Raw genomic sequence first — 25,091 nt, forward strand, 5'->3', positions numbered from 1 at the left:
CCCCATGGCGCTAGGCTGGAGGTGGCAGAGCTGTAATGGCTCACATCCGACCGGGGCAGCGGCTTCAAGTCCTGGTCGATCGCCGCCTTTCGCCCGCCACTGGAGAGAAGAGAAGGGGCGAGGGCGGCGCCGGGGGCCCAGCAAGTGCGAAGAGGTGATCCGAGGCTGGTGAGCGAGGTCAGTGCTGCCAGCACATTCGTGCCGGGAGGAAGACACAGCCGAGGACAGCGCGGGTCCAACATCTGGTCTCCGCCGGGCACGCGGTGCGAAGGAGTCGGCTGTCTGAGGGCGCCAGGTCGCCCCTGCGGACAGGGCCGGAGGACAGAAGAACGGAGGGAGCCGTTTGAAACCCCTCTCCTGGCGGTGCTCGCGAAGCTAATGAGTACTGAACACGGAGGCGGGAAAGCCTGCAGCTACTGCGCAGCCGCCTGAAACACGTGTTCTGTGGGCGCCCCCAAAGACGGGCTGCTCTGCGTCGGCGCTCACTCATTGGCCGCGGGGGACGCCTGTCTGGGGCGGGCCTGCGAGTGACTCTGCGCAATAAATGGCAGTCAGCGCCATCAATCGAAGGGAGGCAGCCAATGGGCATGCACGCAGAACACAGATTGAATAAGCAAAATAGCACCAGATTCACATAACCCAAGAATGGACTAACAGTTACCAAAGGGAAAGGGACTGGGGTGGATAGCTGGTAATGGAGAGATAAGGGGAGAGGGAAAGAAAGCGTGCATTACTGTTAGCACGTATAATGTGGGAGTGGGGATCACAGGGAGGGCTATACAACACAGAGAAGACAAGTAGGGATTCTACAGTATCTTACTATGCTCATGGACAGTGACTGCAATGGGGTGACTGGAGGCATCTTCATGATGGGGGGAGTCTAGCAAACATAATGTTACTCATCTAATTATATATTAATGACAGAAAGATAGATAGACAGATAGGTAGATAGATAGATAATGAATGAGTGAATGAATGAATGAATGAATAAATAAGTAAATAAATACAAGAATGCAGCAGACCAGTATAAAAAAGATATGTGCACCCCTATGTTTATCACAGCACAATTCACAATAACCAATCTACAATTATATGAGCAACATTATGGTTACTAGACTCCCCAGGTCATCAAGTAGCCCCACCACATACCCCATTACAGTCACTGACCATCAGCCTAGTAAGCTGATATAGAATCACTACTTGACTTCTCTGTACTAAACTGACTTCCCCTTGGGACCCCTCCCACATTATGTGAGCTAATTGTAATACCCCTTTGTTTTTCCCCGCCCTTATTCCTCCCTTCCCACCCATTCTCCCCCGTCTCTTTCCCTTTGGTAACTGTTAGTCCATTCTTGGGTTCTGTGATTCTGCTGCTGTTTTGTTCCTTCAGTTTTCCTTTGTTCTCATACTCTACATATGAGTGAAATAATTTGGTACTTGTCTCTTTCCACCTGGCTTATTTCACTGAGCATAATACCCTCTAGCTCCATCCATGTTGTTGCAAATGGTAGGATTTGTTTTCTTCTTATGGCTGAATAATATTCCATTGTGTATATGTACTACATCTTCTTTATCCATTCATCTACTGATGGATGCTTAGGTTGCTTCCATTTCTTGGCTATTGTAAATAGTGCTGCAATAAACATAGGGGTGCATCTGTCTTTTTGAAACTGGGCTGCTGCATTTCTCTGAATTTTTAATACTGGCTTCCTGCATCCAGTACATGTGCTCCAGAGTTTAATAGTAAACATGAATTTGTAACACTCCATCCTAAATTTCAGCTTTTCACTAACTTTATTCTAATGATTTGAGTCCCATTTTGTTAAGTGAATGAACATGGCAAATGTTCCACATGTAATTCCAGTTTGGTTCCGAGAGTCTCGGTATATTTGGTTTAATCATTGGTCTGAAAGCTTTCAGGATACTCTGCAGGAGAAGAAAACGGTATTGGCTCCCTTTTGGCATTTAGTATTGATCCTTCTTCCATAATTAAAAAAGATATTTTTTTGAGAGGGCATCTCTCATATTTATTGATCTAATGGTTGTTAACAACAATAAAATTCTGTATAGGGGACTCAATGCACAATCATTAATCAACCCCAAGCCTAATTCTCAACAGTCTCCATTCTTCTGAAGCATAACAAACAAGTTCTTACATGGTGAACAATTTCTTACACAGTAAATAAGTTCTTACATGGTGAACAGTGTAAGGGCATTCATATCACAGAAACTTTCAGTTTTGATCACGCATCATGAACTTTAAACAATCAAGTCAGATATGATTATTCGTTTGATTTTAATACTTGATTTATATGTGAATCCCACATTTCTCCCTTATTATTATTATTGTTTTTTAATAAAATGCTGAAGTGGTAGGTAGATGCAAGATAAAGGTAGAAAACATAATTTAGTGCTGTAAGAGGGCAAATGTAGATGATCAGGTCTGTGCCTACAGACTAAGTATTAATCCAAGCTAGACAGGGGCAACAAAACATCCACGGATGCAGAAGATTTCTATCAAAACGGTGGGGGGGTGAGGTTCTAAGCCTCACCTCTGTTGATCCCCAATTTCTATCCTGATGGCCCCCCTGCAACTGTGCATGTCTTAGGTTGTTCCTCCCTTGAGGAATCTTACCTGTCTCTGGCTAGCCAGTCATCTTCCAGGGCCATACAGGGAAATGTAAAGTTCGTAAGTGAGAGAGAAGCAATATTCTTTGAAAAGGATAGCTTTCTACTTCTTTGCAGATTTATGCCGTGTGGCTTCTATGCCCAGCATTTGTCTTGAGGTATCTTTACCACTTGGAAGAATTATGATACTCAGTAATTTTCGATATAAGGCACGAATTCTACTAAAGGGTTGTAATTAGGATGAAGAAAAGCTACAGAAGTAGCAGACAGAAGAAAACATGGGAAAATTGATTATTTCTTTGACATATCTTCTTGTAGAGTAACATAAGCATGTATAGGTTTTAACAAACTACTAATTAAATTGCATACACACATTAACAGAATAGGAATACAGATACATAACAAAAGCAGACCTACAATTACCAGCCATATCCAGTGAAACCAAGAAAACCAGTTAGGTACCCTATGCATTTGTGAAAACTTATCAATGATATGATGGATAATGTCTAACTGAATTTGAATAGTTTGAGAAAAATCAGACAAATTAAAACAACACATTCCTGGGAACTGTTCACATCCCATATGTTCTTTTAACAGTAGATAGTCTATAGACGCACGATTTTGGAGCACTGCAACTTGCCCTTCTCCTAATTCTTGGTTGAGTTCCAACAGTATAGATCCAGTCAAATTTCTTGTTTTACTGTATGCACAGGCCAGCTTAGATATCTCCTTCTTCATTCCAATGGCAAGTCCAGGAACCGGTGGGATGAATGCAGCTACAACTGCAACAGTGCCAGGGTCTTTGTTGAAGTTTTTTGATGATCATCTTCTGAAATGACTCTTCCAGAGGATGTTGATGTTGGAAGATCTTCTTCATATAGTATCTTAATTCATTTTCTGGGTAGCCAAATTAGGCCTTGATCCTCTGTATAAACACAAACAAACCCTTTGCCCACACTTTGATATGACCTTTATACCATTGTGAAGAACCTATTGGAGATCACCACACAGGAACTGCTTTTTTTTAAAGAGAAAGATATATTATCAGAAAAGTGTACTTCCATAGCTGATCATCCCACACCCTTTAAAAGATCAAAATTAAGGATATGTAAAGGATGCATTAATCATTGATTTACAGTTAGTTTTATCCTATCAGGAAGTAATCCCCCATTTCTTTCTTTTTTTGTTATCATTAATCTAAAATTACATGAAGAATATTATGTTTACTAGGCTCTCCCCTACACCAAGTACCCCCCACAAACCCCATTACAGTCACTGTCCATCAGCATAGCAAAATGTTGTAGAATCACTACTTGTCTTCTCTGTGTTGCACAGACCTTCCCTTTCTCCCACCCCCCACATTATGCATGCTAATCATACTACCCCTTTCTTCTTCCCCCCCTTATCCCTCCCCATCCACCCATCCTCCCCAGTCCCTTTCCCTTTGGTAACTGTTAGTCCATTCGTGGGTTCTGTGATTCTGCTGCTGTTTTGTTCCTTCAGTCTTTCCTTTGTTCTCATACTCTACATATGAGTGAAATAATTTGGTACTTGTCTCTTTCCACCTGGCTTATTTCACTGAGCATAATACCCTCTAGCTCCATCCATGTTGTTGCAAATGGTAGGATTTGTTTTCTTCTTATGGCTGAATAATATTCCATTGTGTATATGTACCACATCTTCTTTATCCATTCATCTACTGATGGACGCTTAGGTTGCTTCCAATTCTTGGTTATTGTAAATAGTGTTGCGATTAACATAGTGGTGCATCTGTCTTTCAAACTGGAGTGCTGCGATCTTTTGGTAAATTCCTAGGAGTGGGATTCCTGGGTCAAATGGTAAGTCTATTTTGAGCATTTTGAGGAAACTCCATACTGCTTTCCACAATGGTTGAACTAATTTACATTCCCACCAGCAGAGTAGGAGGGTTCCTCTTTCTCCACAACCTCACCAACATTTGTTGTTGTTTGTCTTTTGGGTGGTAGCCATCCTTACTGGTGTGAGGTGATATCTCATTGTGCTTTTAATTTGCATTTCTCTGATGACTAGTGATGTGGAGCATCTTTTCATGTGTCTGTTGGTCATCTGAATTTCTTCTTTGGAGAACTGTCTGTTCAGCTCCTCTGCCCATTTTTTAATTGGATTATTCACTTTTTGTTTGTTGAGGTACATGAGCTCTTTAAATATCTTGGATGTCAAGCCTTTATCGGATCTGTCATTTACAAATATATTCTCCCATAATGTAGGGTACCTTTTTGTTGTATTGATGGTGTCTTTTGCTGTACAGAAGCTTTTCAGCTTGATATAGTCCACTTGTTCATTTTTGCTTTTGTTTTCCTTGCCTGGGGAGATATGTTCAAGAAGAGGTCACTCATGTTTATGTCTAAGAGATTTTTGCCTCTGTTTTTTTCTAAGAGTTTTACGGTTTTATGAGTTTCATTCAAGTCTTTGATCCATTTCGAATTTACTTTAGTGTATGGGGTTAGACAATGGTCCAGTTTCATTCTCTTACATGTAGCTGTCCATATTTGCCAAAACCCTCTGTTGAAGAGACTGTCATTTCCCAATTGTATATCCATGGCTCCTTTATCAAATATTAATTGACCATATATGTTTGGGTTAATGTCTGAATTCTCTAATCTGTTCCACTGGTCTGTGGCTCTGTTCTTGTGCCACTACCAAATTGTCTTGATTACTATGGCTTTGTAGTAGAGCTTGAAGCTGGGGAGTGAGATCCCCCCAACACTTTGTTCTGCTTTGTGAGGTTTGCTTTGGCTATTTGTTGTCTTTGTTGTTTCCATATGAATTTTTGAACTATTTGTTCCAGTTCATTGAAGAATGTTGCTATTAATTTGATAGGGATTGCATCAAATCTGTATACTGCTTTGGGAAGGATGGGCATTTTGACAATATTAATTATTCCTAGCCAAGAGCATGGGATGAGTTTCCATTTCTTAGTGTCCCCTTTAATTTGTCTTAAGAGTGTCTTGTTGTTTTCAGGGTATAGGTCTTTCACTTCCTTGGTTAGGATTATTCCTATTTATTTGATTCTTTTTGATGCAGTTGTGAATGGAGTTGTTTTCCTGATTTCTCTTTCTATTGGTTCATTATTAGTGTGTAGGAAAGCCACAGATTTCTGTGTGTTAATTTTGTATCCTGCAACTTTGCTGTATTCCGATATCAGTTCTAGTAATTTTGGGGTGGAGTCTTTATGGTTTTTTATGTACAATATCATGTCATCTGCAAATAGTGACAGTTTAACTTCTTCTTTACCAATCTGGATTCCTTGTATTTCTTTGTTTTGTCTAATTGCCATGGCTAGGACCTCCAGTACTAAGTTAAATAACAGGGAGGAGGGTGGGCATCCCTGCTTTGTTCCCGATCTCAGAGGAAAACCTTTCAGCTTCTTGCTGTTCAGTATGATGTTGGCTGTGGGTTTATCATATATGGCCTTCATTATGTTGAGGTACTTGCCCTCTACACCCATTTTGCTGAGAGGCTTTTTTCATGAATGAATGTTGAATTTTGTCAAATGCTTTTTCAGCATCTATGGAAATGATCATGTGGTTTTTGTCTTTCTTTTGGTTTATGTGGTGGATGATGTTGATGGATTTTCGAATGTTGTACCATCCTTGCATCCCTGGGATGAATCCCACTTGGACGTGGTGTATGATCCTTTTGATATATTTTTGAATTCAGTTTGATAATATTTTATTGAGTATTTTTGCATCTACATTCATCAGGGATATTGGTCTGTAATTTTCTTTTTTGGTGGGGTCTTTGACAGGTTTTGGTATTAGGGTGATGTTGGCTTCATTGAATGAGTTTGGGAGTATTCCCTCTTCTTCTATTTTTTGGAGAACTTTAAGGAGAATGGGTATTATGTCTTCTCTGTATGTTTGAAAAATTCCGAGGTAAATCCATTGGGCCGGGGGTTTTGTGTTTGGGTAGTTTTTTGAGTAAAATTTCAATTTTTTTGCTCGTAATTGGTTTGTTTAACTTTTGTGTTTCTTCCGTGGTCAGTCTTGGAAGGTTGTATTTTTCTAGGAAGTTGTCCATTTCTTCTAGATTATCCAGCTTGTTAGCATATAGCTTTTCATAGTAGTCTTTAATAATTCTTTGTATTTCTGTGGAGTCTGTCATGATTTTTCCATTCTCATTTCTGATTCTGTTGATGTGTGTTGATTCTCTTTTTCTGTTAATAAGTTTGGCTAGAGGTTTATCTATTTTGTTTATTTTCTCAAAGAACCAGCTCTTGGTTTCGTTGACTTTTTCTATTGTTTTATTCTTCTCAATTTTGTTTATTTCTTCTCTGATTTTTATTATGTCCCTCCTTCTGCTGACTGTAGGCCTCATTTGTTCTTCTTTTCCCAGTTCTGATAATTCTGATGTTAGACTATTTATTTCGGATTGTTCTTCCTTCTTTAAGTGTGCCTGGATTGCTGTTTACTTTCCTCTTAAGACTGCTTTCACTGTGTCCCACAGAAGCTGGGGCTTTGTGTTGTTGTTGTCATTTGTTTCCATATATTCCTTGATGTCTATTTTAATTTGTTCGTTGAACCATTGATTATTTAGGTACATGTTGTTAGGCCTCCATGTGTTTGTGAGCCTTTTTGGTTTCTTTGAAGAATTTATTTCTAGTTTTATACCTATGTGGTCTGAAAAGTTGGTTGGTAGAATTTCAATCACTTGGAATTTACTGAGGCTCTTTTTGTGACCTACTATGTGGTCTCTTCTGGAGAATGTTCCATGTGCAGTTGAGAAGAATGTGTATCCTGTTGCTTTTGGATGTAGAGTTCTATAGATGTCTATAAGATCCATCTGTTGTAGTGTGTTGTTCAGTGCCTCCGTGTCCTTACTTATTTTCTGTCCAGTGGATCTATCCTATGGGGTGAATGGCGTGTTGAAGTCTCCTAAAATGAATGCATTGCATTCTATTTCCCTCTTTAGTTCTGTTAGTATTTGTTTCACATATGCTGGTGCTCCTGTGTTGGGTGTATATATATTTAAAATGGTTATATCCTCTTGTTGGACTGAGCCCTTTATCATTACGTAATGTACTTCTTTATCTCTTGTTACTTTCTTTGTTTTGAAGTCTATTTTGTCTGATACTAGTACTGCAACCCCTGCTTTCTTCTCCCTATTGTTTGCATGAAATATCTTTTTCCATCCCTTGACTTTTAGTCTGTGCATGTCTTTGGGTTTGAGGTGAGTTTCTTGTAAGCAGCATATAGATGGGTCTTGCTTTTTTATCCATTCTATTACTCTGTGTCTTTTGATTGGTGCATTCAGTCCATTTACATTTAGGGTGACTATTGAAAGATCTGTACTTATTGCCATTGCAGGCTTTAGATTCGTGTCTACCAAAGGTTCAAGGTTAGCTTCTTTAGTATCTTCCTGCCTAACTTAGCTCGCTTATTGAGCTGTTATATACACTGTCTGGAGATTCCTTTCTTCTCTCCCTTCTTATTCCTCCTCCTCAATTCTTTATATGTTGGTTGTTTTATTCTGTACTCTTTCGTGTTTCCTTTAACTGCTTTTAGTGGGTTGTTGATTTTATTTTTTGCCTTTAGTTTGTATTTGGTAGGTCTGCTTTCTTTTCTGTGATTTTATTTTCTCTGGTGACATCTGTTTAGTCTTAGGAGTGCTCCCCTCTAGACTAGTCCCTCTAGAATACCCTGTAGAATTGGTTTGTGGGTGGCAAATTCCCTCAACTTTTGCCTGTCTGGGAATTGTTTAATCCCTCCTTCATATTTAAATGATAATCGTGCTGGATACAGTATCCTTGGTTCAAGGCCCTACTGTTTCATTGCATTAAATATATCATGCCATTCTCTTCTGGTCTGTAAGGTTTCTGTTGAGAAGTCTGATGATAGCCTCATGAGTTTTCCTTTATAGGTGATCTTTTTCTTCTCACTAGCTGCCTTCAAAACTCTGTCCTTGTCCTTGTTCTTTGCCATTTTAATTATTATGTGTCTTGGTGTTGTCCTCCTTGGGTCCTTTCTGTTGGGAGTTCTGTGTATTTCCATGGTCTGTTCGATTATTTCCTCCCCCAGTTTGGGGAAGTTTTTAGCAATTATTTCTTCAAAGACACTTTCTATCCCTATTTCTCTCTCTTATTCTTCTGGTACCCCTTTAATGCGGATATTGTTCCTTTTGGTTGGTCACACAGTTCTCTTAATATTGTTTCATTCCTGGAGATTCTTTATCTCTCTGTGTCAGCTTCTATGTGTTCCTGTTCTCTGCTTTCTATTCCATCAGTGGCCTCTTGCATCTTACCCATTCTGCTTATAAATCCTTCCAGAGTTTGTTTCACTTCTGTAATCTCCTTCCGGACATCTGTAATCTCCCTCCGGACTTCATCCCTTAGCTCTTGTATATTTCTCTGCATCTCTGTCAGCATGTTTATGATTTTTATTTTGAATTCTTTCTCAGGAAGACTGGTTAGGTCTGTCTCCTTCTCCTGTGTTGACTCTGTAATCTTTGTCTGCCTCAAATTTTACCTTTTCATTTTGATAGAGACAGTTTGCAGAGCTGGCACGAGTGACGGCTGGAAGAACTTCCCTTCTTGTTGGTTTGTGGCCTTCCTCTCCTGGGAGAACAGTGACCTCTAGTGGCTTGTGCTGGGCAGCTGCATGCAGACGCGGCTTCTGATTCTTGCCCGGCCGCTATGGAGTTTATCTCTGCTGTTGCTGTGGGCATGGCCTGCCTCGGGCCGCTGCTCCGATATTGCGGAGCCACGTTGGAGGGGAAACGGCTGGGAGGCTGTTTATCTCTGTGAGGGACCTCTGTCTGACCTGCCCTGATATCCAGGGGTTTAGGGTGCCCGGAGTTCCCTGCTGCTGGACTAAGTGTCCCAGGACGCTTCCGTCTGGCTGTGTGGTCCCTGTCCCTTTAACACTTCCAAAAAGCACTCGCTTTTCTTTTTCCCTGGGGCACCGGCTGCCGGGACCTACTCACAGATCTTACTGTCCTTTTTCCCTAGTATCCAGCACCCCACACATGCACTGTCTGCGGTCCAGTGCGGATGGCAAGGGCTGGCTGATTAGCAGTCCTGGGCTCCTTCTCCCTCCCTCTCTGACTCCTCTCCTCCCGCTGGGGAGCTGGTGTGAGGGGCGCTCAGGTCCCACTTGGCTGCGGCTTGTATCTTACCCCCTTCGTGAGATGCTGGGTTCTCGCAGGTGTGGATGTAGTCTGGTTGTTTTCCTGGGTCTTCTGGTCTCTCTTTCAGGAAGAGTTGTCTTTGTTGTATTTTCAAACATATATGTGGTTTTGGGAGGAGATTTCTGCTCCTCTACTCATGCCGCCATCTTGGCTCCACCTCTAAAAAAGATTTTGACATCTTAGGAAAAATGATTGATTCCATGTATGGTACCAAAAGATCACAAAGTTAAATTGAGAATTGTAGGGTTATCCCAAAGGAAAAGGAATATGCCATTATATTTTTAGAGGAATCAATTCTTTCCTTTAGACATACTGATAATTAATCTTGCCTTTAGAGCCCTCTGGCTGTATTTTTTTCTTAGCAATATTATGATCTATTTTTGATGTTTTAGTTCATAGAAAATTTCAATCTGTTACATATGTTTACATTTATTGAATTCTTTTTCTTCTTTGAAGTTCTATTCATGGTCTTCATAGGACTGATTTTATCTTGGTTTTCACAGTGTATATTGTGGTACCTCATTAATTTGGTGAAAGTAGCAGTTGGTTTGGTATATCTAATCTGTATTGCTCTCATCTTCATGAATTTAAACAAACATCTTTCTCCTAGGCTTGAGTTCCTATATCTTAAGTCGTTTGGATTAAGTGACCCCTACCACCTCTGAGATGTTTGGACTTAGTATTGTTCCCAGGTTGAAGGCTGTTTCATTTTTAGTCCCCTCCCTAGTTGCCTCACTGTACCAATCCAAGACCATTTTATAATTTAGAACAGGTGAGTAGCTGTTTGGTTCTTGGTAAAAACTAAGAAAAATGATTTTAGAAGGAATTTTGAAGCCACATCTTAAATGTTATCAAAATGGAATTTACCTATAATTAATGATGCTGTAAATATTTGTGGTGTAAAATTTAATGTGCTGTAGAAACTAGTGATGCTATAGTTGGAATTTGAAGAATTTTTATAGCCAACATGTAATTTTTTTAAAAATACAGTTCATCTGTATATTACTATTTCATCCAATTTACGATGCCATTAATGGATAGACACAACCTTATTTAAAATACTGCTAAGAAAGACTGCCAGCTAACAGACTCACCATTGATTCTAAGGTATACCTTTATTTACGAGACATTAAAATGTAAATCTTAGCCATTTTGAGTTTTCAGGCCCTTTTCTCTCCTAACAGTGACATTGGACCACTCTTCTATTGACAGTTTATCTTAAAACACCTGCAAAACCGGAAGGAGTTCCTGTTTCATAAGAACAAGTGGATCTCTTTCCTTCACCGTCACTAGTAAGAGTTAAAAATTAGATTTTGTAGATTTCAAAGAAACCATGCTTATCTTATTGCTGATTTTGTGTATTTATGTGTGTCCCTTTATTAGCACCTCAGGCATGTAGAAGTGGCTGGAAAGTTTGTTGAGTTTTTTGGAAGTGGAGTTTCACAATTATCTATAGTGGATCAAACTACAATAGCAAATATGTGTCCAGAATATGGTGCTATCCTCAGCTTTTTCCCTGTTGACAATGTGACTTTAAAACATTTATAACATACAGGTAAGAAGCAAGATCATTTAGGTTAAACTTGTTACATTTCCAGTGTGTGTCTCTGAAATATTCTATAGTAAGTCACTATTCTTGTACATGTTATTTAGTTATTCATGAAATTGTCTTATTTTAAAAGAATGCATAAAATGCATAATAAACTTCCCAGATGTCTGGTCTGTTCCTGGTTCCCTGGGGCCCATTTACGGCAACGTAAAGGGATTATCTATACTGCCTACCTTCAGCTTTGTTTTTCCCCATAATGATGGAGACCTCCATTCTGCTTAGGGATCAGAGGTTGCAGTTTAATGGGAGTCAAGCTTGAGAATATTCTCATCTGTTCTTTTAACAGGAATAGGTGGTCACCAGACAAAGAGTTTGGGACCCAGTGCTCTGACAGTAAGAAGCACGTGATTTGGTGAAAAGCAGCACAGGGTTACAAGTTCCGAATCTTCTGTAGCCTGGTTAGCTAGGAGTTTTTACCACTCTTATGTTGAGTAGTTTATGTATTATAAGAAGTACCTGAAAACCCACAATGTGTTGATACTACATAAGGCCCCTTGTTTTTAAAAAGCGGGATCTCTTTTCTTATTTTGATCCACTTCCTCTTTTTTTTAAGTAAAAACAATTTTGTTTTTTTATTGAAGCATAGTTGCTATACAATCTTATATTGGTTTCAGGTATACAACACAGTGATTCAACACTTACATACATCATTAAATGCTCACCCCAGAACTGTTGACTATATGCTGTACTTTCATGTCTGTGACTAATTTATATTATGATTGAGATTTTGTGACTCTCTGTTTCACCCACCAACCCCAATTCCTCCCCCATGGTAACCACCAGTGACTTCTCAGTGTCTATCAGCCTATTGCCTGTTTTTTTCATTTTGTTTTGTTTTGTTTTTAAATTGCCCCTCTTCCTCTTTTAAAGAGATCATTGTTGAACTCCTAATCTCTAATCATACATATATTTGGGGAATATATTCTAGTATTTTTCATTTTGGGAGAAGATTATTATAAGTCACATGGCAAAATGAATAACAATTCATTTGGATTCCTGGAGAGGGATTAGTCCTCATAAAATGCTGAGATTTCTCCAAGCTGGATTTTGATGGGTGGCTTCTACATGGGTCTGGGCTTTCTCATGTGGTGGCTTTAGGAATCCAGTGGTCTGAGGACACAGAGACAGCCAGCCTTCTGGAAATCACACTGCTTTGGTGCAGGGGGAACACAGACCCCACCCCTTGCTGGAGGAATGTTACTGTTACATTGTGAGAAGAACTTATAACTTGGAGGATGTGTTCTGTGACAATCCTGCGGAAAGACCACCTGCATAAGTCACTTTACTTCTCATCAGGCTTACAGACAACCACCCCAATGTTCAATTGGAAACTTTTAATATCAACATCTAAATTCTTTAATTTCTGCTTTTTCTCTGTAAAACTGTTCTTAACTTTCACTTTATTCTTTCATTTTAACTATTAATATTGTTTATTGTTTATGGAAAGTGATGGATTTCTTCCTTCATGGTGGATAGTAATTTATTATGTTCGGTTTTATTACTGGTTTTTCTTTTGCAAATAATATTTTTTGCGAGTCTTATAGAAGTTTCTCAGTATTTATCATCAGTGATTAACTTTTAAGTAAGGGCTGGTAGGTGTTTTTAGCAAGTAGCGTTTTCATGAAGGGTAAACTTTACTCTTGAGAATAATATCAAATATTAATTTGGAAAGAAATCTATTCTGAGTATTTTGTAATCTGGAATATTTGTTTCTTGCTCATCATTGGAATGAAGAACCCTACCCCCAAAGATTTCACAATTCCTTACTTGATTTTTGTTATTAATCTTCTTTTTAGGTTTTGATAAAGACAAACTCAAGTCAATGGAAGCATACCTTAAAGCTGTGAAATTGTTTAGCAATAACCAGAATAATTCAGGAACGCCTGAGTACTCCCAAGTATATACAGAATAACCCAAGTAGTAGTGAAGAGTGTAAATTCTGGAGCCTAACCACCTGGGTTTGAATCCCAGCCCTAAAATTTATTAGTTTTGTAACATTGGGCACTTTATTTAGCTTTTCTGCCTCATTTTCCCCATCTCTAAGATAGGAAGATCCTATCTAACTCAGGATTCTTTAAAGATCAAACACAAATTCATTAGAACAGCCTCAGGCACATAGTAAGTGCTCAATAAATTTTAGCCATTATTACTATTTAACAAGCTTATGGGTATGTGAGTCTCATTTAATTAATTAATTTTACATAGATTTCTATTACAGTGAATTTTTCAACTTTTTATGGGGTCTAAATTTTTAGTATTTAAAGTACAAAATTGACTCTTAATTTAGCACTCTAATTTTTTCTACTTCATGATCAATATAATATCCTCCCAAAATACCAGTTTTGATGATGTCTGCATCTGGTTAATGTCTATATTTTGTGAAAATCCACAATTATGAAAGGGATATCCAGTTATGCAGTCTTAAATGTTAAATATATTTTACAATCTAAGCAAACGTTTCTAATCTGTTGAGGATTTGTGTTTATATTGAAGTAGGTAGTATTCACTTTCAGGAGTCTTAATTTTAATAACATTCATTTTCTAGTAGTGTGTCAAGGATCTAAATAAACAACAGGATGTTATCATAGGTGTGTTTAACTGTTAGCTATATTTTTTGTGGGGGGTGGGAATCCATTTTCTCACCCAGCTGTATTGTTCTTGATAGCATGTATCCCTCCTTGAAATCTTAATTTGTGTACTGGTTTGTCTGTCTTTCCAAATGGAAGGTACACATAGGCTCCATTAGGACAGGAACTTGTGTCTGCACTATTTATTTTTATTTATTTTTATTTTTTGCATTGCATCTTCAGCTCCAAGAACACTGACTGGCACACAGTAGATATTCAGGAAACATGTTAGGCAAATAGGTGAATACATTACTGGCATATTGAAGGCTAGTATAGGACCCATAGGGATTGAATTGGTGTAAATTTGCTTTGGTCGGGTCTTCTAACTTCTGTGAGGATTTTCTGGTCCACTTCACCACAGTTTATTGACTCTAGTGCTTTGTCCACATTAAAAAACAAAGAAGGGAAGAAAGAATTGTAGGAAAGAGTAAGAAAAAGTAAGTAGAAATGTGGTAGTGGTAAAATAAAATGGAATACATTTGCTTATTAAAAACCTGACCATATTAAGAAATAAAGCTATAACCCATCAAGAAATTGATTTCAAGAGAAACTCATGAATCCCACTTTTAAACACAAAGACTACGATCACCTGGACCCGAGAAATGAAGGCATAAGAAAAGCAGGTTTGTGGTCAAGGTCATTCAGAACAAGCGGGGTTGTAGAGGAATCATGAAGGTCTCAATGAAGGGAAACTTAATTTGCACATACGCTGGATAAGTGGATGACAGGAAGTGATAGAAATACCAGAGAAATTAATAGAAACTTAGGTGGAAGGTGGGGTTTTTAAAAAAATAATTTTTTGAACCAAGGAATAAAAGTGTGACCTGCAGGAGCCTGCCTGGCCAGCTAGACACTGGGGAACCAGCAAATGAAAAACCCTTTCTCTGTCGTGTCCCTCCACCACCATCTACCGACTGGCCGTGAAAGGGTAAATGCTCACGAGCCCAACTCCACTGTCACAGAACAGGCAAAGAAGGGAGAATTTAGAGCTCAGAGGCCAAAGTTGATAGTCACCACAGGCATCCACTGTACAACAGACATCTGTGAAGACAGTGTTTATCATCTTCCTGGGAAAAAAAAACATTTGGGGAACAGAAAATTTTTTACAGACTATTCAATTGATGTTGGACAGTGTGTGCATTGTTCTGCTAGTCTTCTAGCAGTTTTTGTCATGTTTCATAAATGGGGTTGTTAAAAAAATCTGTATTTCTGGGGTTGAATGTCAGAATGAATACGTAACTCAGTGTGCTTCAGAAATTAGTCCTTAAGTTAGAATCTTTACTTAAAGTTCTAAATCCTTTCCCTTTTCTCCATGATCTAGGTGATCCAGATTAATCTGAATTCAATAGTTCCATCTGTCAGTGGTCCAAAAAGACCTCAGGATAGAGTTGCTGTGACAGAAATGAAAAGTGATTTCCAAGCTTGCTTAAATGAAAAGGTAGATCACTCTATTGATATCCTTGTCAGTGCACTTTGTGTTGAATAAGTAATATAGAACTAGCCAGGTGACCCATAAAGTCAATCTGCTGTGTTTTTTTGTTACAGCACACACCATCAGCCCCATTTTTCCTTCTGACCAAAGTATAGATCAGTCGTTTACCCAGGTCCACTGTGAGGAGCAGAGGTTGACTGTCTCTCTTTAAGTTAAAATTTAAATTAATTAAAATATGGGTTTCTTAGTCACAGTGGCCTCATTTCAGGTGCTGGATAGTTACTTGTGGTTAACACTTTTGTGTTGGACAGCATAGATACTAAATATTCACATCATCACAGAAAAATTCTGTTGAATAGCACTGTTCTAGACTTTTGTGACTTCCCAGAATAGGAGAAAAACACTACTGTGTAACTAATTATTCTCAAAATCTGATAACAAGTGACCTCTGACTTTGGGGTTTATACAGAATTTCTGAGAATCATGGCTTCAATCTTGCCACTTTCTCTATTCTGAGAACTAGTAGCTGGCATTCAGAGCCTTCCTTTCTTAAAATTTCTTTGTGTGTGTGTGTGTGTGTGTGAGAGAGAGAGAGAGAGAGAGAGAGAGAGAGAGAGAGAAAATGTCAGACTTAGACAGGAACAAAATGGTGTATTGAATTCCCATGTACTTCACTTCAACAATTAACAACTCATTGGCAGTCTTGCTTCATCTATTTTATACACATAGGTTCACAGGCTCATTTTGAAGCAGATCTTCAGGGCCATTGTTAACAAAGAAAATTTGTACATCTCTTGAGTATTACCTGAACAGCAGTGAGCAGAGAACAATAAAGCCAAGGTATACCTGCATTCTGGGTAGTTGGCTGTACCTAGTAATTCTTATTGTGACTACTCAAATTCATATTTTAGCTGAATCTTAACTACTAAAGATCATGAATCTTTAGCAACACTCACAAATAATCAGAACTTCCAGTGTCACATCATCATATGTCAAGGATCTACTGTATTTTCTGCCAGTCTTTTTTCCTATTTGTATCCAGAAAGCATAGTTTATATTTATGTGCAAATTTACATAGGTTGGATTTAAAGGCTTCCAAATTGCTGCCGAAAAGCAGAATGATGCCTTCACTATTCGCTATGAATGAGGTGACTATCAGCTATCCCATGAGTCTGTCATCATCGCTGCAGTTACCAGGTGCATCAATAACTGCAATCCATCTGTCATGCTCTCTGCAGGTAGGTTGTGTTTTATGGCCATACATAGTCTTTTCCTAAATTAGTTTTTACTTTTCTGTTATGTGGTTTTTCTATATCACACATGAGTATCAGTGTCTGTGTCTGAGAAACTTCATGAGATTTTTAGGTCTTCAACATTAGGTCTCAAGGAGACTAGGTTTGATTTATGTTACTAATTTTGTTTTTATTACATGGGAGGTAAATTTTTAAAAAATCATAACTTGCATGTCTATTAGTTTTAGGTTGTATCTGCTGCTTCTGGTAATTTAGAAGTATAATGATCGAATCCCTTGATAATCTATGTGAAGTTTCCATAGTAGTGTGCCATAGTCCATTGAGAGTAAAAGATGATTGGTAAGGATTGTAAATGAAATCAGTTGTATGCACATAGAACCACTCATTGTTAAAAGTCATGTGTAATACATGCTGAATTATTGTTTATTATGACTGGAATTTTAAAAGGCTCACTATGCATTGGTTACTGTGTGCATTATATTACTACATATCGTCCTTTGGTCCATTTATGCACATGCCACATCAGGCTGCACGTGAACGATTTACAATGTAAAGCTAGTGTATCTGCTGCAACTTGTGGTTTGTTTCAAATGAAAAAAATCAAGAGCATAGAGTGGACAAAATAATGACAGTAAATTCATGAGTGTGGACTTTTACCCTGACAAGAGATGGAGATTGGCTTGTTAAATAAATACTTTCTCGCTTCCCCCTTTAATGTGAGGAAGGAGGGAGAGACATCACCGTAATGAATCATTGTTCACTGTGCAGGTCTTTTGGCTAAAAAAGCTGTTCAAGCTGGTCTGCATGTTAAACCTTACATCAGAATGAGTTTATCTCCAGGCAGTGGGATGGTTACACATTGCCTCAGTTCCAATGGAGTATTGCCATACCTTAGTAAACACGGGTAAGTAAGTGATAGTTACACCTCTTTACACTGACATTGGTACTCAGCAGTGATGGAAGCTGCTTCCTAGAACCCTTCATAGTCAAGAAGTTAGAAAAATTGTGCTCTAGCTTACTTGTTACCTCGCCATTGTCACACATCTTTGAGGCCCTGTCACTCACAGGTAAGACTGGTTATAGTCAGTGAACACAGCAGCAGTGTGCTGGCTGCAGAAGTAGGAAATGTGGATTCGAGATTAAGGATGGAAAGACAAAATGCACAAGTAAAACCAAGTAGCAGTGGCCGGCCATATATGCCATGGTACCATGTAGAGTGTAATTTCCATGAGTTGGGAAGACAGGAAGAGTGAACTCTTACAGGTTGTTTTATTAACTGAGTAAATTGTCTTGATTGGGGCTTGTGATGTGCTGGGGTCTATTAAATAAGCACAGGTGAAGTTGTCCCTGAACTGTGGGGAAAATACGTTTACATTTCTTACATACTCAGAAAAATAAATTGTGGCTAGCTATATTCAGTGTCTATTTTGGAACATACCCTACATAAGTAGTCAATTCCTTTGCAAGAGAGATACATTTTAGATTTTCTTTTTGCTTTTAGAAGGGCAGCTGGAGGTAATTTTGAGGATTTTACCTACAGTTTTTTAGTTATATCATCTTGGGATTTTTGTCAGGGACTTTTTTTGGTTAAGAATGGGAAGATTTGTTCCTGTCAGAGGACCCAACTCCAGCGCCTCTTTGGTGAGCTTTGGTCAGCTTGTTAAAGCCAGGCTGTCTTGAGGCTTTGTAGTTTAAACCCTCAGGCAGAAGTACAGCATCAGTTTTTTGAGTGCTCATGTTATGTTCCTAGCAAGTAGTAGCTGAGGAGTTTTCTTGTGTAGTGTGATTGGCTCTCTGCAGAGTTAGTTACCAATCCTGACTAGGGCTTGTCCTAAGCATCAGGACTTCAATGGTTGGCATCCAGTGCAGGCTGCATGCCCGAGAGGGAGAGTCAGGCTTGGTTGCTCAGAAACCGGAGTAGACATGCCGATGAAGGTTGATCCATCTGTCATGAATATTCTCTTCAGTGATCTTATTACAAAGGTGGAAATAAGAGATAAGGCTTGTCGTGTCTTCACAAATGCTGTGACGTTCTGTCCAGTCATATTTCTGTTTTGAAATGCAGATTTGAAATAGTTGGCTATGGATGTTCAGCATGTGTGGGAAACACAGCACCCTTATCAGAAGCCATTTTAAATGCAGTCAAACAGGTAAAATGTGTCACTCAATAAGATAACGAACTCTGTTTTATTAATAAATTACAGAAAATGTATATTGACATTTGTATTTCTGTAGACCTATATATATTCTGTGGGAATAGTAACCTGTCAATCTTAAAATGATTCTCAAAGAATAACACCAGGAATTAGTTTATTTACAGTTTTGATAGTTCTGTAATAATTGGTAGAATATGTTTTGGTTATCTTGTCCTCAGAAGTACAATATTTGAGATTGTTTATGTATATATAATTATCCAAATTTGTACCATCTCTAGAATATATATTGTTTGTGTGTGTTTTTCTTCAGGGTGATTTGGTTACCTGTGGAGTTTTATCTGGAAACAAAAATTTTGAAGGTCGTCTTTGTGATTGTGTCCATGCCAACTATCTTGCCTCTCCACCCTTGGGTGGCTTATGCCATAGCGGGTACAGTGAATATAGATTTCCAGACCGAGCCTTTAGGTATCTCTTCCTTTATCTGCATACATATGTCCCTGCGCACACTTTTTTCCCAGAGGCTGTTGTATTTTTGAAATGTTTCTTAGATCAGCCATTATTTGATCATTTCAGGACCTCTTGGTGTAATGCATCGTCATTCATTTCTGTGTTTATATGAAGAAAGTAAAATGGGCATAGTTGCTTCCTTCAGCTGCTTATGCCTAAAGCAGTCTGCTGTTGAGTAATTTACTTAGTTTGTATGATAATTCCTTTGGCGATGTGAATGTCTTGAATCTCATACTAAAATATTTTAAACAGGTACTGACACTACTGGCAAGAACATTTACCTACATAATATTTAGCCTCCTCGAGAAGAAGTTCATCAGATAGAGGAAGAGCATGTTATATTGTCCATGTTTAAAACATGAAAAGAGGAAATAGAGGTAAGAGTCTCATTTCTTCAGCAGTTCAGTGAAGTGTCGATGTTTTCTTTATTTCACACATCCTGCTTTCTGAATAGAATAAAATTTTAGATTACATTATTTTGAACACATACGTTTTAATGAGTGATAGTCATTTTGTATCTGGAAATCTCTAGTATCTGAGAGAATAGCTTAGAGTAACAGAATAGATTTATTTTTTTACCTATTAGAAATATGTAGCAAGCATTTACATTTGGCATCTTGAATATGGGCACACTTCATATAAACTGCTCTGTTAGCCCACTCAGATGGTTCAGATTTCAAAAGAAAGATGGTGCAATGAGTCTGTCTCACCCATGCCTGTCCTCCTGCTTCACCTCCTCAGAGGCAACCAGTGCTTGTCAGTTTTTTAAGCATCGTCCCAGGGATGTCTTTTACACCTACAAGTAAATACATATAGTCACACTTTTTTTTAATAATGGAAAATATAAATATGAGGGCACAAAAAGTGTTTATTCACTTAACAAATATTTACTGAGTCTCTGCTGTGTGTCAGGCACTCTTCTAGGTATGCAGATTTCATCAGTTAACAAAACCCAACATTCTCATGGGGAGAGGAAGGCAGTGAACCATTAGCAGAATAACTAGGTAGATTACATATTATGCTAAAAAGTGGTAAGTGGTAATGAAAAAATATATATGATCAGGGTAAAAAGAACCAATTGTGCAAAATTTGGGGAGTAGATTGTAATTTTATATAGAGTGGTTGAAAATATGACATTTGAGCAAAACTTTGAAAGATGTGAATAAGTTAGCCATATATCTGGACAAAGAAGAGGGCTGCCCGGTGGAGAAATCAGGGTAAAGGCCTCAAGGAGGGCAGTGTGGCTAGAGCATGGGAAATAAGGATAGTGGTAGGAAACGATGTCAGAAATGGAGGTCCCAGTACATAGGGAACTTTAGACCAATGTTAAAATGTAGTCTTGTACTCTGAGTGAAGTGACACGGGGAGTGGGAGCCATGGGAAGGTTTCGAACAGAGGAGTGTCATACTCAAAAGGGTTGCTCTTTGTATTGAGACTTTCTTTGGGGTGAAGGTTGGGTAGAAGCAGGAAGACCAGTGACAGCAGAATCCAGAGGGAAAGGCGATGATGGCTGGACTGCTGGGGTGGTGGTGCAGGTGGCAAGGGTTATAAGTGTAGTTTGAAAATATCACACTGTGATGTGGGACGTGCATTGAAAGAAGTAGCGGTTTTTGTCCATGACGATATTCTGAAGATCAACAGCAATACCCACACACAATCTCTCTTTAGCAACTTGTGTAGATATTTTTAAGTTTTTTAGATTTTTGGAGTCTACAAATTTTGACATTCAGTTTCTATTGAAACTTAACTCACAGGGTAGTGCTCCTAAAAATCTGGTGTGTTGGAATTTGATGAGCAAATCTTTATTGAATCCATCCAAAATGTCATGATTTTATAGAATGTGCTGTCAGCTTTATTTCTAAATCAGTAAGACCTATTTTTTTCATTTTAACATAAATACTTTATTCCCTTGATCATTTATATAAGCCTCTTTTTATGACTCCCATTTTATCTTTCTTTTAATTCACCAACCAAAACCATATTCACAGATGGGAAATAAGCAGTGGGATTCCTTAGAAGCACCATATTCACTCTTGTTTCCATGGGACTTGAAGTTTACTTCTATCAGATGTCCTTCATTTTTTGATAAGCTTGTTAAGTACTGTTTTATCACTGTTTCATCTTTTTAATGTTGTTATAACTAAAAAAACTCATGAAGAGTTAAATGCCTTTAACTTTTTACCTTTTAGACCAAAGAGCCAGTTTCACTGCTGTCTATTGAAAATGCCCACGTCCTACTGCATCTGGGAGACTGTGTCACCACAGATCATATATCGCCCGCTGGAAGCATTGCGAGGAGTAGTGCTGCTGTTAAATACTTGGCCAGTAGAGGGTATGTGTGCCTGGTGTTCAGATGCTTTTATTTTGTCTCCTTTCTTACTGATTGAGAGGCTTCTGGTCACGTTCGTTCCTCCAGGAAGTACCTGCTGTCACAGGTGTCTGCTTGCCATGGTGACTTACGCAGTAACTGGAGTACCTGTTGTACCTGCTTTTGCTTACATTTTTAGAAACTGAAATGGCTGTTTTAAATTGCACCCCTAATAGAGGGGTAGCCAAAATAAACAACTGATTGGAAGCAAGACTTCTCTTTTCAATTTTTCTTTGTTGAAAAGTCATCATGGTTTGACCTGTCAAATTACCTTAACCACCCTCCCCTAGTTAGAAATTAAAATGTGTCTTTTGTGGACTATAAGATGCATGTGCATGAAGCTAGGCTTGATCTGTGTCAAATGGAAAGACAGTGAATTCCTGCTTTTTGAGTCTAAAATTTTACATAAATCAATGAATGTAAAGATCGTTTATAGAGGAGATAACAATCTGAAACTAGAAACAAATTATTTCATTTCTCTGTGCATGGTAATGCTCTCTGGTGTTACAGAGCCATCCTGACACCACAGACAGGTTTGCTGAAGGTGGGACATGCTGCCCGATCAACCTTGGTGCTTGTGCTACTTGAATGACAAGACTTTGCAGTGAAATCTCATACACAGACCATGTCGTGTGGCTTGGTTTGTCATGTAGTAAACCTGAAAACTCTTACTGTAGTTTCAGCAGTGCTGTCGTGAATTTTGTGTTTGAACTTACTTTCCAGTTAACTGTAGTTTGGTGTGAATTAAAGTACTTTGGTAGAAATTACTAATAGCAGCTGCCTTTGGTAAAACTTCACGAAGATGAATCAGTTTGTTACCCACTTAGCTTTTATATACAGTGTTGAGAAATAAGGTAAATTTTCTTTTTCCCAGATATTTGTTGGTTGTGATTTCCATCTTGGTCGTAATTGTGACATTGCTGCCAACCCTCAAAAAAAAGGAGCCACCACTTTCCAAGACACAGTTTTTATATTTATTGTAATTTCAGATCTTAGAATATTTAATCCAGTACTTCTCATAAATCAGAATTTTTTTAAATAGACATATGAACCATCCCCCACCCCCACCTCCATTATAAAAACATTTAAGTGTACAAATTTAGAATATTTATTGCCTTTACATAAAAGGCCGAACAGACACTTAGCTGTTGTTGAGATGCTTAGCTGTTTCTTGTCCTGGTGACCAGTCCAGCCCATTAACACCCAGATTATGGTGTCTGAATGCCATAGCACTGTACAGGTATCTCAGCTTTCCAGAAGCTCAAGTCACACCACTTTGTTTTCACAAAAGACCTACATTGGTGTGGTAACAGCTTTTTTCGTGGAAGTGAAAATCCTCTTCGGATTTCTTTCCATTAGCAAAAAGGCAAGTGCTAGCGTAGGTCTATGGCAAAAGTGGAGGGATGTGACCCTCCAGAAATCAGGAGATGCCCTGCACTGGATGCTGTTTTGGTTTATGAATGGTTATGTTGGAACATTCTCTTCCAGATAGGAGGGGAAACCCGTACAAACAACCAGTGCTTCTTGGAGAGATGATTGATTCCAAATTTGGGTCTGGAAAATGTCTATATTTTTCCCAGTGAGAAATAGCTGCCAGAAACTACAGGGCTTCTGTGAAAAGGTCTCAGGAACCAATTTGAACCTGCCACTGCTTAAAGATGGGACATGCTGAGCATCAGTAAAAAATACTAACTGGGATGGATTAAATCATGCATTTTAGTCTCTGAGTTTATAATAATACTGAAAGAAAAAAACAGACCAACTTACCTCTGGAAGTTGGTAGGGAACCATCTGATTACTTAACAGTCATAGATTTGTAAACAGTCTTTACCATGTGGAATGAATTTCAGTATAACCTAATCATTGATGAAGGACATTTGTCTTTATAGAAGTTTTGCAGCTAAAAGTTGGAGGAGGAGTGATGAGTATCACTGTTGTGTAATCCCTAATGAAAGATTTAATCGGGACAGTGATGATAGTCCCTGGTAACATTCCAGAAAGAGACAACTGGGTATCATGTGCCTCCAATGGATGTTTGACCTATGAGGCCTGTTACACAAATTAACGTTAAAAACCCAAATATTATCAAGCCATTGGATCTGACATCTTGTTTACAGGAAATAAAGTGACAGAGGATTGGGAATGACACCGTGGGAATGCAGTTGGCACAGTATGAATGCAGGAAACTACAACCAGTGACCTGTTTCCTTCAGAAAAAGTACAAGAGGGGCAAGAAGGGAAAGCAGATGTGAAGATTAAGAGATTGACTGAATGAATATATGAAGCATATTTGGACCCTGCCTGAATTGAACAAACCAACAACAAATGAATCATGGGGAAATTCAGGGACATTTGAATATTGACTGGCTCTCTGATATTAAGAAACTGTGGGGGCTTTTTTTGGTATCAGGATAGTATTTTACGAGTCCGAATCTTTTAGAGGAACATACTGAAATAGATACAACTAAAATGTGTTTTCCTCAAAATAATGTAATAGGGGATAATTATGGAAGAAACAGAGTCCATGATTTGATTATTACAATGTGATGAGAGGCACCTGCTTGTTGATTCACTGTTCTGTTTGCCCTACTTTTGTACATACTTGAAATTATCCATAATAAAAAATGTTTTGAGTAAGTTTTACAATTCAGTAGTACGTGATTATTTTCCACCTGAAATTAAATTACTTACATAATTTTCCTGTAGCCTTACCCCTCATGAATTCAACTCTTACGGAGTCCGAAGAGGTAATGATGCTGTAATGACAAGAGAAACCTTTGCAAATATCAAGCTTTTTAATAAGTTTATTGGAAAACCAGCTCCCAAAACAATTCATTTTCCACCAGGACAGATAGTCAGTATATATACAAAGTATTTAAGCAGTTGCCAACTATATCAAAATTTGTGTTAATGATTTTTGTGTTTGTTTGACTCTATAGCTAGATGTGTTTGAGGCTGCTGAGCTGTACCAGAAAGAAGGTATCCCACTGATTGTTTCAGCAGGAAAGAAATATGGGTCAGGAAGTTCAAGGGACTGGGCCACCAAAGGACTGTTTTTGCTGATATCAATTCTTAAATTTTATCTTACTAAACTTCAAAGAGTTTTAAATGTTTCCTTTTGGCGGTAACATCCTGTGAAAGTTTATTTTCCTCATTTGGATTTTTTGTACTTATTTGAATATCATATTTTTGTCTTTTTTGTGATCTTATATAATATTTTGTACTAATCTAGCTTCACTTTAATACTCTGTATTTGATTAAATCTAGGTCACTCTTTTCTTATTTGAGGAAATCAGTATGTTAGAAGGAAAGAAGATTCTGTCCTGCTTGATAATAAAAATTACTTG

At 38.4% G+C, this 25,091-nt stretch overlaps 1 pseudogene; it reads left to right on the plus strand.

The window, feature by feature from the left end:
• Positions 1 to 35: 35 nt before the first annotated feature.
• Positions 36 to 24,872, plus strand: LOC130684202 (iron-responsive element-binding protein 2-like; annotated as a pseudogene).
• The last annotated feature ends 219 nt before the right edge of the window (positions 24,873 to 25,091 follow it).

The sequence above is a fragment of the Manis pentadactyla genome, chromosome 6 (assembly GCF_030020395.1).
Source record: "Manis pentadactyla isolate mManPen7 chromosome 6, mManPen7.hap1, whole genome shotgun sequence".
NCBI classification, from domain to species: Eukaryota; Metazoa; Chordata; class Mammalia; order Pholidota; family Manidae; genus Manis; species Manis pentadactyla.